Raw genomic sequence first — 14604 nt, 5'->3', positions numbered from 1 at the left:
CTAATATTAATATATGAGATCTGTTTACATACATGGGTTAGTTCATATGACATTTATTACCCTTATTTATTTAGTATTTAGTATATACACATGTAACATTTCTTTTATTACATCATATCACATAGGATATAGTTGCATATGGATTATACATCATACTGAGACCAAGGACTTTCACAGAGAAGGAAAATAATGTGTCAAAATTGGCTTCTTACTCCATGAATACATTTTTGGCCATGCTGGGATTTCATCTCACAGCCTACAATGCCCAATCCATAAATAGGGTTACAGTCTTAGCAGACCAGCCTCCTGAAAACTGAGCGGCCAGGAAGTTCTGAGGACCTGTGATCAAGACAAAGTAGTGCCCCATATATATATATACATATATATATATGTATATTTTGATAAATATGTAGATTGAAGTAGATAGAGAGATAGACATAAACATACATACATATATATACATATACAGAGAGTGGGACTGTGAGGATATAAAATTATATATGTTATTACCAATTATTAGTTAATAAATTTTGCCTCCATTTAATGAAGTATCCGGGTTGAATACTTATAAAAATATTAATTAAAAATTAATCAATATCCTTAACTATACCATGGTGCTAGAATGGAAAACATAAACCCAATAATTTTTGTGTGGCATTCTAAAATAGGGTCATGAATCCACTGCACATTTATTGTTACATTAATAACACTCCATAAGCATTCACATGAACAGGAATAAGTTTGTCAGGCTCTCCTTCCTTTTGTGGATGGCTGTCCTAGCATTCAAACTCCAGGCCTGGGTCGTTTAATTATAATGCAAACCATTGGAATGACACCGTGAAGACTTCAGATTGTTACCATTAAAAAAAAGAAAAAGAAGAAGAAAAGTAAGCAAGGTGCCAGTGGCTCCTACCTGTAATCCTAGCTCCTCAGGAGGCCAAGATGTAGAGAATGCCAATTTGAATTCAGCCAGGGTGGGAAAGTCCATGACACTCTTCTTTCAAAGAGATCACAGGGGAAAATAAAACCATGCATGGGGCTGTGGCTCAAGGGCAGAGCACTACTCTTGAGCAAAAGGTGCTCAGGGACAGAACCTTGGCTCATAGTAAAACCCTGGACCTGCCAAAAATAAAAAAAAGGAGGCAATAACTCCATGTATCTGGGTATGGACAATAGGCATTCAGCAGGTTGCCCATGCCCAGCCCCCCAACCTGGGCAATCTGGGACAAGCCCTCAGAGAGTACAAAGTCTGAGCGGGCAACATGAACAAAGCATCCATCTCTGCCATTTAAGAACTGAAGCCTTATATTCTGGCCGAGGTGTCCCATCAGGACACCATGCAGCCAGCCACTGTCTCCAGGGAAAGCACAGTTCCTAGGCTGTAGGAGTTGTCAAAGGTTCTGGCTCCATATTCTCTATCCTTCTGTAGGATGTGAGGCTAGACTTCTGGGGCCTGTGGCTATCACTCATTTATCATTCCTCATTGACGAGTCACAGTCTGGTCCCAAATCATGGCAAAGATATGAAATAGAGATTTCTACACCAAAGGGGGTAAGCCAATAAACCCCACCCTCATAACTCCTGTTAGAAGGGAGCCTTGGGCTGAGATTGGAGATTAGTGCTAGAGTGCTTCCCTAGCCCGCATGTACAAACCCTGGGTTTGAGTTTGATTGCTCAGTACCACAGAAACAGAAAAAGCCAAAAGTGCTACTGTGGCTTAAGTGATAGAAAGATAGCCATGAGCAAATGTAGCTCAGGATTATGCCGAGACCCTGAGGTCAATCCCCAAGACTGACAAAAAAGAAAAAAATTCATCCAGGTGTGATCTTTTGCTCTGGGACTCAGAGGAGGGCTGAAGTTATAGATAAGAGGTAGAGTAGAGGACGGGTGCTGGTGGCTCACCCCTGTAATCTTAGCTACGCAGGAGGCTGAGATATGATGATCCCAATTGCAAGCAAGAAAGTCTATATGAGACACTTTTCTCCAATTAAACACCCAAAAAGCCAGACTTATAGCTGTGGTTCAGTAGTAGAGCACTAGCCTTGAGCACAAAAGCTCAGGGATTGGATAGCATCCAGGCCATGAATTCAAACCCCAGGACTGGCACACACATGTGTGCGCGCACACACACACACACACACACACGATAGAGCATTTGCCAATCAGCCAGCACAAGTTCCATCTCTAGAAACTCAATATTAAAAAAAAGAGGTAGAAGGGAAGGAAAGACTTGCTCAACGAGGTGATATATCCAATGCCAAAATTCCACAGGAGTTCTAAGATGTGGATTCAGGACAGAGGGCCTCAGGCAGAAGGTACAGCATGGGCAAAGGTACTGAGGTGTGCTTTAGAGCAGATGGTGTGGGTGGAATGAAGGTTCTGTGGCTTCAGACAAGTCTGGTAGGACATTCAAGGCTGGGTCAAGGTTTATATTTGAGTCACAGGTAGGGCAGAGGGTGGGGTCCCAGAATGGGGCCCAGGGAGAAGATCAGTTGGCTTTTTACCAGAGACACCTGACATTTCCTGTGGCTGGAAGCTTATTTTTCACAGCTCCTGACCCTCAGACCTCCTTTGCATGGAGAAGTCAGGGCAAATGCAGGGAAGAACTTTTGCTTAAGAAAAGCTTCTAGCCCAATGCCACCAGTGGCTCAACCCCTGTAAATCCTAGCTCCTCAGGAGACTGAGATAGAGATTGTGGGTCAAGCCAGCTCAGGGGAGGAAAGTTAGTGAGACTCTACTTGCCGATGAACTACCAAAAGCCAGAAATGGAGCTTTGGCTCAATTGGCAGAGTGCTAAAATTGAGGGAAAAAATTAAGGGACCAGAGCCTAACCCCTGAGTTCAAGCCCCAGTACTTGCACCTAAAAAAATAAAGAAAAGCTTTCAGAAGCTCCTAGTCTACTGTGGTGTAAGGCCAGATCAGCCGGCACTGGTGGCTCACACCTGTCCTCCTAGCTCCCCAGGAGGCTGAGATGTGAGGATCATGGTTCAAAGCCAGCCTAGGCAGGAAAGTCTGGGAGACTCTGATCTTCAAGGAACCTTCAGAAAACCAGAATTGGTGTTGTGCCTCAAGTGGCAAGCCAAACCTCTGGGGGACAGGCCCCAGGCCCAGAGTTCAAGTCCCATGACCAACACCTGGCCTGCTTGGACCTCACTCTGTGGATCTAGGCGGAGTACTTTCCAGTGGGCCACTGAGTGTCTCCCAATGTCTAGGTGTCCTACAAGTCTTGAGAGCAGCCTCTTTGGAGGCCTTTGCCTACAGAGCAGGCCACAGTATCAGAGAAGGTTCGAGCCTTGAGCACGGAGGTCATTAATCTCTTCATCAGAATGGCATCTGTCATGGCTGCACTTTGGATCTGAGCAATAAATCGACCTCAGACCAAAGTTCTGGGCCAGAAGGGGCAGGAGCTGCAAGATGGCACAGCAGGTAATGCCCACTCACTCGAGTATCACAAGAGTGTGAATCTGTCAGGCACACATTTGGCAGGTGTTGAGTTGGGCTCATGAAAGACTTGTAGTCTCAGGTATCCACAGCCAGCAGGCTGCTGCTGGTAGCAGTCTCTATCCCAGGAGTCACAGGGCTCGGAGCCTTACTTTCCTCACCAGTACTCGGAGCAATCATGGGCTGACTACAAATGAGCATTCATAGTGGCTTCCCTTGGTCCTGTGGCCCTGTGCATGGATAGAGGGGCAGGTTCCATGGAACTTACTGCCATGACCCAGACCCCTCAGCCCAAGAATGACTTAGGGAAAAACTACTTGATCTGCCTTGAGAGTTTACTATGACTATGCCTCAGGAGTGCCCCCAGTTTTGTAGCTGAGCTCATCATTACCACCATCTTCTGTGTGTGTGTGTCTGTGTGTGTCTGTGTGTGTATGTATGCATGCACACACTTGCACACATCTTGGTACTAGGGCTTGAACTCAGGGCCTGAACTCTGTGCCTCAACTTTTTCATTCAGGGCTAGCACTCTACCACTTGAGCCACAGCTTTTCTTCCAGCTTTTCGGTGGCTAGTTGCAGAGGAGAGTCTCACAGACTTTTCTAGCTGGGCTGCCTCTGAATGGCAATCCTCAGATCTCAGACTCCTGAGGAGCTTGGACTAGGAGGGCATGAGCTATTAGCATCTGGCCACACTTTCCTTCTTGGCTGAAACAGACTACCTCTCCCCCAGCCGAGCGCCCATCTACAGCTACCCTCCTTCCCCAGGCTACAGAAGAAACATACCCTCCCTTGAGTACAAAGAAATGGGATTAGGTTAGAGGTTTATGTTCTCCACACAGTCACGGGATGCTGGGAGCTGAAGTGGAGGTCAGAGATCTAGGCCAGGGGAAGTAGACAGCTGTTAGAACAGAAGAGCATATGAAAAGACATCCTTGCAACTGGGTACCAGTGGCTCATGCCTATAATCTTAGCTACTCACGGCTGACACCTGAGGATCAATCAAGATTCAAAGCTAGCCTGGGCAGACTCTTCTCTCCAATGAATCACCAAAAGCTGGGAAGCAGAGATACCCTAGTTCAAGTGGTACAGCACCAACCTTGTGCAAACAAGCTAAAGGATATCCCCTAGGCTCTGAGATCAAGTCCTGGTAAATACACACACACACACACACACACACACACACACACACACACGCACACACATGCACACATGCACACATGCATGCGCACATGCACGCAAACATGCACGCAAGCACATGCATCCACTACCATCCTTAATTGGAGCCAATTGCTCATACCAGCAATTCCAGCGACTCAAGAGGCTTAGCTCTTAGAATGGCAGCTTGAACCCAGCCCAAGCAGGAAAGTCTGTGAGACTCTTCTCTCCACTAACTACTAAAAAAGGTGAAAAGTGATCTGTGATATAAGTGGTAGAGAGTTAGCTCAGGGACAGTGCCTAGGCCCTGAGTTCCAGCTCTGAGATTTTTTTTTTTAATATACACCCTTTACCTTCCCCACCCCCACAGACCATAAATCCAGATTTTGGTCATACTAGATCTCACTTTTGCTCTTGCCATTTCCATAGCACTTCCACAAATGGCCGGTGTGTGGCCAGCCATGGGTTAAGAAGTGAACTTACGCAAGGAAGGCATAACCAGGTCAAGGCTAATGCCCCAGAACACTGAGATACTGGCCATACCAGTCTCTCATCCCCCAGTTCCCTGGCCCTGGAATCTTATGTCTGTGCCTCTGTATTCTGGGTATCCAGAATCGTGTAGAAGGAACTGAGAGGTCAAGCTGGGGCTGGGAGATAGACTTGGCTGTGATAAAGTTTGTTGACATTTCCTAGACAACAACAGATACTTCCAAGCCACCTGGGCCTCACCTCTATGCAGCCCAAGATCCTTCTTGTTTGGGCAGCCTTCATTCAGCTATCAAGCTCAAGTTGGTCAGAGCCACTGGCAACCACCCTTCCCCCACTCCACTGCCAGCTGCTGGGAGGGACATGCAGCCAGAGGCCCAGCTGAGGAAAAGGAAAAGACATCACATGACTGAACCCCACCCTTCCAGAGGTAAGGGAGAACCTATGCCAGCTGGCCCTGCTGACACAGAATCCCATGGAGGTGGCCAAAGATATGGACAGCCGGACTTGGGCCCCAATGAAAAGCTGGACTATACAGGTCTCTGGCAATTTAGGACTCATTGTAGACCCTGCCTGGGGGCTAAAGGCAAGGTTGTAATGGAAGAGGGGCAAGATCCAAGGTCAGGAAGAGGAAGACAGGCACCCAGGAAGGGGACAGAGAAAGATGAGGGAAACACACACACACACACATACACACACACACACACACACACATAAGGGTAGCCCAAGGCCTCATCAGGCCCTGAGCACCAGAACATGCCAAACCCTGAGTAGATGGCACTACCATCCTCAGACCAACTGTAGACAAATCTCAGCCTCTCACACGTCTGGAATGGCTCATAACACAGCATGGCATTTCCTACTGTACACAACTCTATGCAGAAAACTCATCCACCTTATTTTTGGTTGTCGGTCATAGGGTTTGAACTATGGGCCTGCACACAGTCCCTCAGCTCTTCAGCTGAAAGTGCACGCTCTACCACTGGAGGCACAGCACTACCTCTGGTTTTCTGGTGGTTCATTGGAGATAAAAATCTCACAGACTTTCCTACCAAAGCTGGCTTTGTACTGCAAGCCTCAGATCTCAGCCTCCTGAGTAGCTAGGATGACAGTTGTGAGCCACCAACAGCACCCGGCTTTAGTTACCTTCTTATAGCCAGGTGAAACCCAACTTGTCAGGCTACAAACCACATGCAACCCTTCACTTCAGACTTTGACACTAGCATCCAAAACTATATTTCCATGGATGAAGAGAATATAATTGACAATACCCACCCATCCCTGCTCCCATTAGCCCACTCCATGCCTAAGACAGGCCAGGACTTCTGGAGTTGTTGGTAAGGCAACGCCCACCCTGCTGTGACTTCACACTGGGTCAAACCTGGAGAGTTTTTAGAAATTTCTGTACACTTAGGCTAGCATCTGGTCTCCCAACGACAGAACCCCCATTGCTTCACCATCACTTGCAAGCAAGGTTGTCTTTCTGGTTTTTGTTATTGTTGTTTTTGATGAAGGGCTTGAACTCAGGGCTTGGGAACTGTCCCTGATGATGATTTTTGCTCAAGGCCAGATCTGTACCTTTTGAGCCATGGTGCCATTTCTGTTTGGAGATTGGGGATGACACTCTCATGGGACTTTCCTGCCTGGGCTGGGAAATGAGTCTCAGCCTCCCGAGTAGCCAGGATGACAGGCGTGAGCCACCAGCACAAGGCTTACGGTGTCTCAGTCTTTCGAATTTCCATCTAGTCCTCCTCTATACACTACCACCTAGACACTCCTCTATCTCCCTCACAGAAAGCAAAGAAAGGCTTGGAATCTGGTTAGGGCCATGGGCATTAAAGAGCTTCCTCCACATCTCAACCCCTCTCTAAGCTCCCATCTGCCTGCTCTGGATGGACTGGTCCTCTGTGACAGGTCAGACCCAGTAGGACTTTAGGGGTTTGCCCTGTATCCCCCGAACTCCATCCAACTTGTACCTGAGGATTTCTGGGGCCATTTCCGCGGTGGAAGATTGGGAGGGTTGCTGATAACCACCTCCAGGGGTGTCCAGGGCAGAAGGAATATCCAGCTCCCCTCTGTCAAAGAAGGAGACACTAAGCATGGATGGATTTACTAAGAGCTACAGGGCATAGCCAACCACCTGTCACCAAGGTCTATCTGAGTGCTATTTTATTTTCACAGTCCTGAGGCGTGACCTCAGGGCCTGGGCAATGTCTAGAAGCTTCTTCTGACAGAGGCAAGCACTCTTCCACCTGAGCCATGGTGCCGCTTCTGGCTTTTTCTGTGTATGTGGGACCTAGGAATTGAACCCAGGGTTACCTGTGTACTAGGCAAGCCCACTACTGCTAAGACACAATCCCAACCCTGGATAGCTGTTCCTCTGTGAACCCTCGGGCCTGCCTCGGGATACTATTTCACATCAATATTGAGTTTCTCACCAGCAGCCCTGGCTGGAAATAAACATGCTCAACTATGTTGTAATTTATCTACAGCGTCTTTGCACTCTGTGCTTCCTGTCAGATCCTCTTTGTTAAGAAAGACCCCCTTTCAAGTGCTGCCTCTAAAAAGCCTGCTCCAATCGCCCTGACAGAGCAAGATCTTCTCTGCTCTGCAGGCTGCCTGCTTTGTCATGCTCTGTCTTCCAGCTGGTGTGGGTTAAGAGCACACGAAGGAGTATGCCTGGCTTCCACCATCCAATTTCTGAAGGCTCTGATACACTACCTAGGACCAGTGCTGTATCACACACTGTGAGAGGGCACTCATGGCCCAGGCAGTCTGGGGATGAAAAGATGGGGCCATTTTTGTGTGTGGGCTTGAATTCATGTTCTGGGAGTGGTCTCTCTGAGTTTTCATGCTCAAGGCTGGTGCTCCACAACTTGAGCCACAACTCCACTTCTAACTTTTTGGTGGTTCTATGGAGAGTAGATTCTCACCAGCTTTCCACCTTATGGCTGGCTTTGATCTTTGATCCTCAGATATTTGCCTCCTAAGTAGCCAGGGAGTCAGACGTGTACCTGAGCCAGAGGTGATGGGCACCAGACCCTTTCTTTGTTTATCTCATGCCAACAAGCAAGCCATAGTTAAAATAGTCATTTACAAGGATCAAGTTCCTCTGCTAGGTCAGTTAATACAAGGAGATAAGGTGCCTTTGAAAAAGGCTAGTCTGTGTTGGCCTAGGTGTGTGTGTGTGTGTGTGTGTGCGTGTGTGTGTGAGTTTCGGGGATACCTACCCCTATCTCTGCAGTGCCTCATCCTCCCAGTGGTGAGTACATCCAGAATCCTCACCCCAAGGAAGGTGTTTAGGGGAAGGTATGTAAGGTCACATTGAGTGGGATGATCTGAATTCTATCCTGAAACTGAAGCCTGGAGAGCTAATGGAGAGAAGGGGAGGTTTAGTGGAGCATCAAAGAAGCCCCTTACTTTTGGCGACAAGTACCAAAGAGAAGACTGAATCCATTTTTTTAGTAGTAAGATAACAGGTGCCCACTATTCATTTATTGTATTATTTTTTTTCTGAGCCCTAGGACTTGGATTCAGGGCCTCGGTGTCGTCCCTGAGCTTCTTTCATTCAAGGCTGAGGCACTACCACTTGAACCACAGAACCACATCTGGCTTTTTTTCTGGTGGGGGGAGGTGGTTTTTGGGAGATAAGAATATCACAGACTTTGCTGCCTGGGCTGGCTCTTAGTCATGACCATCAGACCTCAGCCTCAGCCTCCCAAATAGCCAGGATGATGGGTGGCAGCCACCAGCACGTGAACGCCACCATCCATTTATTTTCCTCTAGGGCCAGTGCCAGCCACCTGCACTGCACACCCCCCCCCTTATTGTGAGTGGGAAGTAATCATGGGTGGGTTTGATACTTCAACAGCCCACCTACGTACCTTTTAGCATTGTTCCTGATCAGTTTGATGGCAGCTACTTCCTTATCCACAGCAATGACTTGGCTCTGTCACAAGAAAAAAGGTACCTCAAGAGCTGTCAGGTCTGGAGTCTTTCCTCTGCACCACGCCCCCCTACCTGAAATGACACACCCCAGCAAAGCGAAGTAGACATAGAGTGAATTCATTTTCTTATAACCGGGGTCTGGCCAGATAGATGGCGGTGAGGATCAGAGGTCCAGGATCATGCTAGGTGGTTGGACAACACGATACCTCCTCATCCACTTTCCTTTAACTCTCTTAGCAGAGGGTAGTGTGGAAGTACTCAGAGGAAGGCCCGGGCACAGAGTGGCAGACCTCAGGGAGTTAATTCAACAGGCTGAGCAAGACAGCTCCTGACCCACAGCCCACCTCCAGAATTAGAGGGTTACCGTGGGTCCCAGACACATGGAGACACTGAGCCACCTCCTCCAGGACACATTCAACCAGTTTCTGAAAGAGCGAGAGAGAGAGACAGAGACAGAGACAGAGAGACAGAGACAGAGACAGAGACGGAGAGGGAGAGAGAGAGAAAAAGAAAGAAAGAACGAAAGAAAGAACGAAAGAAAGAACGAAAGAAAGAACGAAAGAAAGAAAGAAAGAAAGAAAGAAAGAAAGAAAGAAAGAAAGAAAGAAAGAAAGAAAGAAAGAAAGAAAGAAAGAAAGAAAGAAAGAAAGAAAGAAAGAAAGAAAGAAAGAAAGAAAGAAAGAAAGAAAGAAAGAAAGAAAGAAAGAAAGGAAGGAAGGAAGGAAGGAAGGAAGGAAGGAAGGAAGGAAGGAAGGAGGGAAGGAAGGAAGGAAGGAGGGAAGGAAGGAAGGAAGGAGCAAGGAAGGAAGGAAGGAAGGAAGGAAAGAAAGAAAGAAAGAAAGAAAGAAAGAAAGAAAGAAAGAAAGAAAGAAAGAAAGAAAGAAAGAAAGAAAGAAAGAAAGAAAGAAAGAAAGAAAGAAAGAAAGAAAGAAATTAAGAAAGGAAGAATTCCACTTATGCCTGATGCCAGTGGCACAGGCATAATGCTATACAGGAAACTGACATATCAGGATCATGGTTTTTAGCCAGGCAGGCAGGAACGGTCTGTGATACTCTTATCTCCAAAGAACCACCAGAAATCCAGAAGTGGTGCTGGGGACTCAAGTGGTAGAGCACCTGCCTTGAACTGAGGAGTTTGGGGACAGCGCCCAGGCCCAGAGTTCAAGCCCCAGGACTGAAAGAAGTGGACTTTCCACCACAATAAGTGGACTGAATAGCAGCCATTGTCATAGGGAGAATGGCAGAGAAGTCAGGCTGAGCTTCCTGTAACTGGGTGTCATGAATAGGTCACCCAGCTTCTTCGTGCCTCATTTTATCCAGCTGCAAAACTGAACACAGTGAAGGATCCCCTTCCACATGCAGATAGGGTAAGGATGAAAGAGAGCCATGTTTTGTTTCATAATCTCATACCTGTTGCATGATAAATAACAGGCCACATCTGAGCCCTTGCAGGGTATCTTCCTGTCATATGTTCACAGAATTTGAAGAACCATATCTAGCAACCACTCCTTCTATGCCTGGCCCTGCCCCAGTGATCCCCCTATATTGATCCCTTGATTCCTCACAACTGTCCCAGGAGGATACTGAGGTCCGATGGTAAGGCCCCGAGCTTCAACTCTGGTCAAGAATCAGCTGCTGTGGACTAAGAGTTTGGGACAATCCATCTAAACTGATGACTAAACGTGGTGCTACCTGTCTAGCATCCCGATACAGAGAACCAGTCATGGTGGCCCACACTTATCACAGGAGGATCGTGATCCAGCCCAGCCTGAGCATATATTTAGTGTCTATCTCAGAAATGCCCAAGACAGAAAGGCTTGGCTTTCATGGTAGAATACCTGACTGGCAAGCCTAAGGCCTTGAGTTCAATCCCTAATATACCAAAAAGAATCAGAGGCCTAGTGCCAGAGGCTCATGCCTATAATCCTAGCTACTCAGGAGGCTGAGATCTGAAGATGATAGGTCAAGATTTAAAATAGGGTTGGCCTCACCCATCAGACCTCATGATGAGAAGACCCAGAGTTTGGCCCATCCAGTATGCTCCATACTAACAGAGCTGGCATCCTGAATAAGTGCTGGCCATGCTCTCTGTCCCTCTGGGGAGCCACTCCATGCAGGCCCCACTCCCAGGTCCTTCCAAGCTCCCTCTGCCATCAACCAGGGACAAGGGAGTGGACAGCTCCCGGGAACACAGATCCCTTGGTCTTATAATTTAAGCCTTTCACCCTTCCAGGCCCCCAAACCTAAGACACAACATTCATGCACCCACCCAAAGATAGCAGTTAGAAGTTACCAAAGGGTCCAGCGCTCCTTGTTGCAACCCACTTCTACACACACACACACACACACACACACACACACACACAAATCCGGCACAGATGTTTCATGTATGTCATCCTACCTACTCAGGAGGCTGTGGTCTGAGGATCACAGTTCAAAGCCAGCCCATGCAGGAAAGGCTCTGAGGCTCTTATCCTCAGTGAACTACCAAATAGATAGAGATGAACCTGTGGCTCAAGTGTCAGAGCACTAGCTTTGAGCTCAGAAAGTCAGGAACAATACCTATGGCCTGAATTCAAGGCCCAGTTCTTCTACTTCCAAACACACAAAGACACAGACACAGACACAGACAAAGACGCAGACCCACACAGACACATAGACACACACACACAGACACACACACACACACACACACACACACACACACAGGGACAGCTCAAGGCTTCAGCAGTCCCTGAGAACAAAACTACGAACTCATTCCATTAGGATCACATCCCACCCACAAGAAGGTGGCACTACCGACCTCAGACCCACTGTAGACAAAACATTGAGCCTCTCACATATCTGGAATGGCTCATAGACCAGCATGGCATTTCATACCGTACACACTGCTATGTAGAAAACTTAGCCACCTCTTTTTTTGTTGTTGCTCATGGGGTCTGAACTCTGGGCCAGGTCACTGTCCCTCAGATTTTCAGCTGAAGGTAAGCACTCTCCCATTTAATCCACAGCACCACTTCCTGTTCTCTGGTGGTCCATTGGACATCAAGTCTCACAGATTTTTCTGCCCAAGCTGGCTCTGAACCATGGTCTTCACATCTCAGTCTTCTGAGTAGCTAGGATGACAGTTGTGAGCCACTGGCGACTTCCGGTTTCAGCCACCTTTACATACACAGAGGAAAACCATCTCATAAGGCCACAAACTCCTTGCAACACTTCACTTCAGACTTTGTCACCAAGCATCCAAATCCATCCTTTATTGGAGAAAAAACAGACACAGCAATCCTAGCCCTGCACCCATTCACCCACTCACTGCCTGACACAAGCCATGTCCTCTTGAAGCAGTGGGTTCAAGTTGGGGTAATCTTGGGGAGATCTTAGAAATGTCTGTACAGTGGGGTGAGCACCTGGTCTCCAAACCACAGCACCCCCCTCTTCATCCCTTGCACACCTGGACCATCCTTTGCAGGCAAATATGTTTTATTTTCTTTCTTTTTTCAGTTGTGGGGCTTGAACCCTAGGTCTGGGTGCTGTCCCTGAGCATTCCAGATCAAGGCGAGCACTCTACTACTTAAGTCACAACACAACACCACTTCTGTTTATCTGGCGGTTCGTTGGAGATAAGAGCTTCAGAGTTTTTCTTGCCCAGGCTGGCTTTGACCACTGATCCTCAGATCTCACCTCCTGAGTACCTAGGATGACAGTCAAGAGCTAGTGCCACCCAGCCAAACATACTTTTCCATGCCTGTCATCCTATCCCCTCAGGAGACTGAGATCTGAGGACTTCAGTTGGAAGCCACCCTTGGCAACAAAGTCCATGAGAACTCTTTATCTCCAATTATAAATGCCCAAACATGTTGGAAGTGGAGCTGTGGCTCAAATGGTAGAGCGCTAGCTTTGAATATAAATGACAAGGGATAGGACCCACTTCCTAGTTTCAAGTTTTTCTAGCAAAAACCCACCCAAAAAAGGGAAGCAGGTGGGTATACGGGAGCTGAAAGCTCACACATAGTACTCAAGACTCCCAGAACAGACCCCATCCTGCTGTGATTCTCTAGATTCTATGTCCTACATTATGGTAATCTTAGATGGAACTTACCATGCACCAAGTTAGGATGTTCAAGTACCATCGCATATTCAGGATCCCCTGGCCTTATCAAAGACTCAAGATCTTTCACTGTCCTGCCTCTATACTGGGTAGGGAGGTGAGGTCTAATTATCCAACCACAGGATGTGGGAATGAAAGGATTTCTCGGCCAAGGTCAGTAGACTCAAGGGTACCAAGTCTCTCTCTCAGGAAGAAGAATAGGGATGATCTATCCCAGGAATTTTCCTGGGGTGTGAGTATTCTCAAAGAAACAACCCTGCTCACAGACCAGTGCCTCTGGTTTTCCAACCAGCCTCTATCCAAACCTGCCCCACGTTCAGTCTGCCCTCTCTGAATCCCAGATCTGCCATTTAGACTAAAGGCTGAGCCAGCAAAGAGACCCATCTCTGCCTCTGAGAATAGCAATCACGGGGTCTTAGTGCCCCCTAGAGGAATTCTGGGGAAACAAGGGTCCTTACTCCCACCCTCATTCCCTGGCTGCCCTGTGCTAGTGGCCAGCTTACTTCTGTCTCTGGTGGAGGAAAGAATAGGGTGGGGGATGTCAACTTCAGATTGAGCACTGGAAAGTCCCAGTCCCCAAGGATGTACTGCACAGGCATCCTGCAGTGGACAATAGATAGGTGGTCAATGGTGAATCCAATATGCCAGGACTCTTAATAGCAGTGTAGCTGGGTCAAAGGCTCTATCACACTTGGTCTAGGATGTCAGGTGAAGTCATGGCTCCAATATCCTGACATTCCTGACCTGTGATCCTCCTCCCTCTTCATCTTCTTGCTTATCCCTTGCCTCCCCCCCAACACTGCCTCACACCAATACCTCCCTAGACCTTGGACAGCTTGTTCTTATCTGACCAGAAAATAAACTCATTGGCGCGAGGGATGGTTGAAAACTGGTGAACCGCCCTGAGTCCTAGTGTCTACCAGAGATTGCTTACCTCTGTAGTTGGCTACCACACAGCTCCTGGATGTCAGAAAGTTGCAGAGGTATCAGTATCTTGGTCCTACATACTGGCTTTAGTGTCTGAAATTGTCCCCACATAGATTGTGAATGGTTGGCTCACTTGATCCAGGGACTCCAATCCAAGGCTCACATGTTCTCCCTTCTTCCTTCCTTTCCTCTTTTTTTCCATCCAGCCTTCCCTCCTCTTTCTCTCTTTCCTTCCTTTCTCTCACTACTGGGCCTTGAACTCGGAGCCTAAGTGCTATTCCTGAGCCTTTTTACTCAAGGCCAACAGACTACGTACGGCTTGAGCCACACATCCACTTCTGGTGTTTTCTTTTTGGTAGTTAGTTGGAGATAAGACTCTTACAGGTTTTCCTGCCTGAGCCTCAAGCATCGATCCTCCCATCACAGCCTCCTATGTAGCTAGGATGACAGGCATGAAGCACAGGCATCCGGCTCAAACCAAGGTTTCTTCATGTGCTGTGGAACAAGCACTGGAACCTCTCATTTTCTATGACCCCT

The 14604-nt window shown here is 47.6% G+C and overlaps 1 long non-coding RNA gene across 1 annotated transcript; it reads right to left on the bottom strand.

The window, feature by feature from the left end:
- Positions 1-1641: 1641 nt before the first annotated feature.
- LOC122127726 lies at positions 1642-11572 on the bottom strand. The gene is made up of 3 exons (XR_006151263.1): positions 11540-11572; positions 6058-6060; positions 1642-1707 (listed from the first exon to the last, which is right to left on the bottom strand). It is a non-coding gene; the product is annotated as an uncharacterized LOC122127726 (long non-coding RNA).
- Positions 11573-14604: the final 3032 nt, after the last annotated feature.

The sequence above is a fragment of the Dipodomys spectabilis genome, unplaced genomic scaffold, assembly GCF_019054845.1.
Source record: "Dipodomys spectabilis isolate Male_0828 unplaced genomic scaffold, ASM1905484v1 ptg000309l, whole genome shotgun sequence".
NCBI lineage: Eukaryota > Metazoa > Chordata > Mammalia > Rodentia > Heteromyidae > Dipodomys > Dipodomys spectabilis.
The sequence above is the reverse complement of the archived record's forward strand: the minus strand, read 5'-3'. Positions and strand labels throughout refer to the sequence as shown.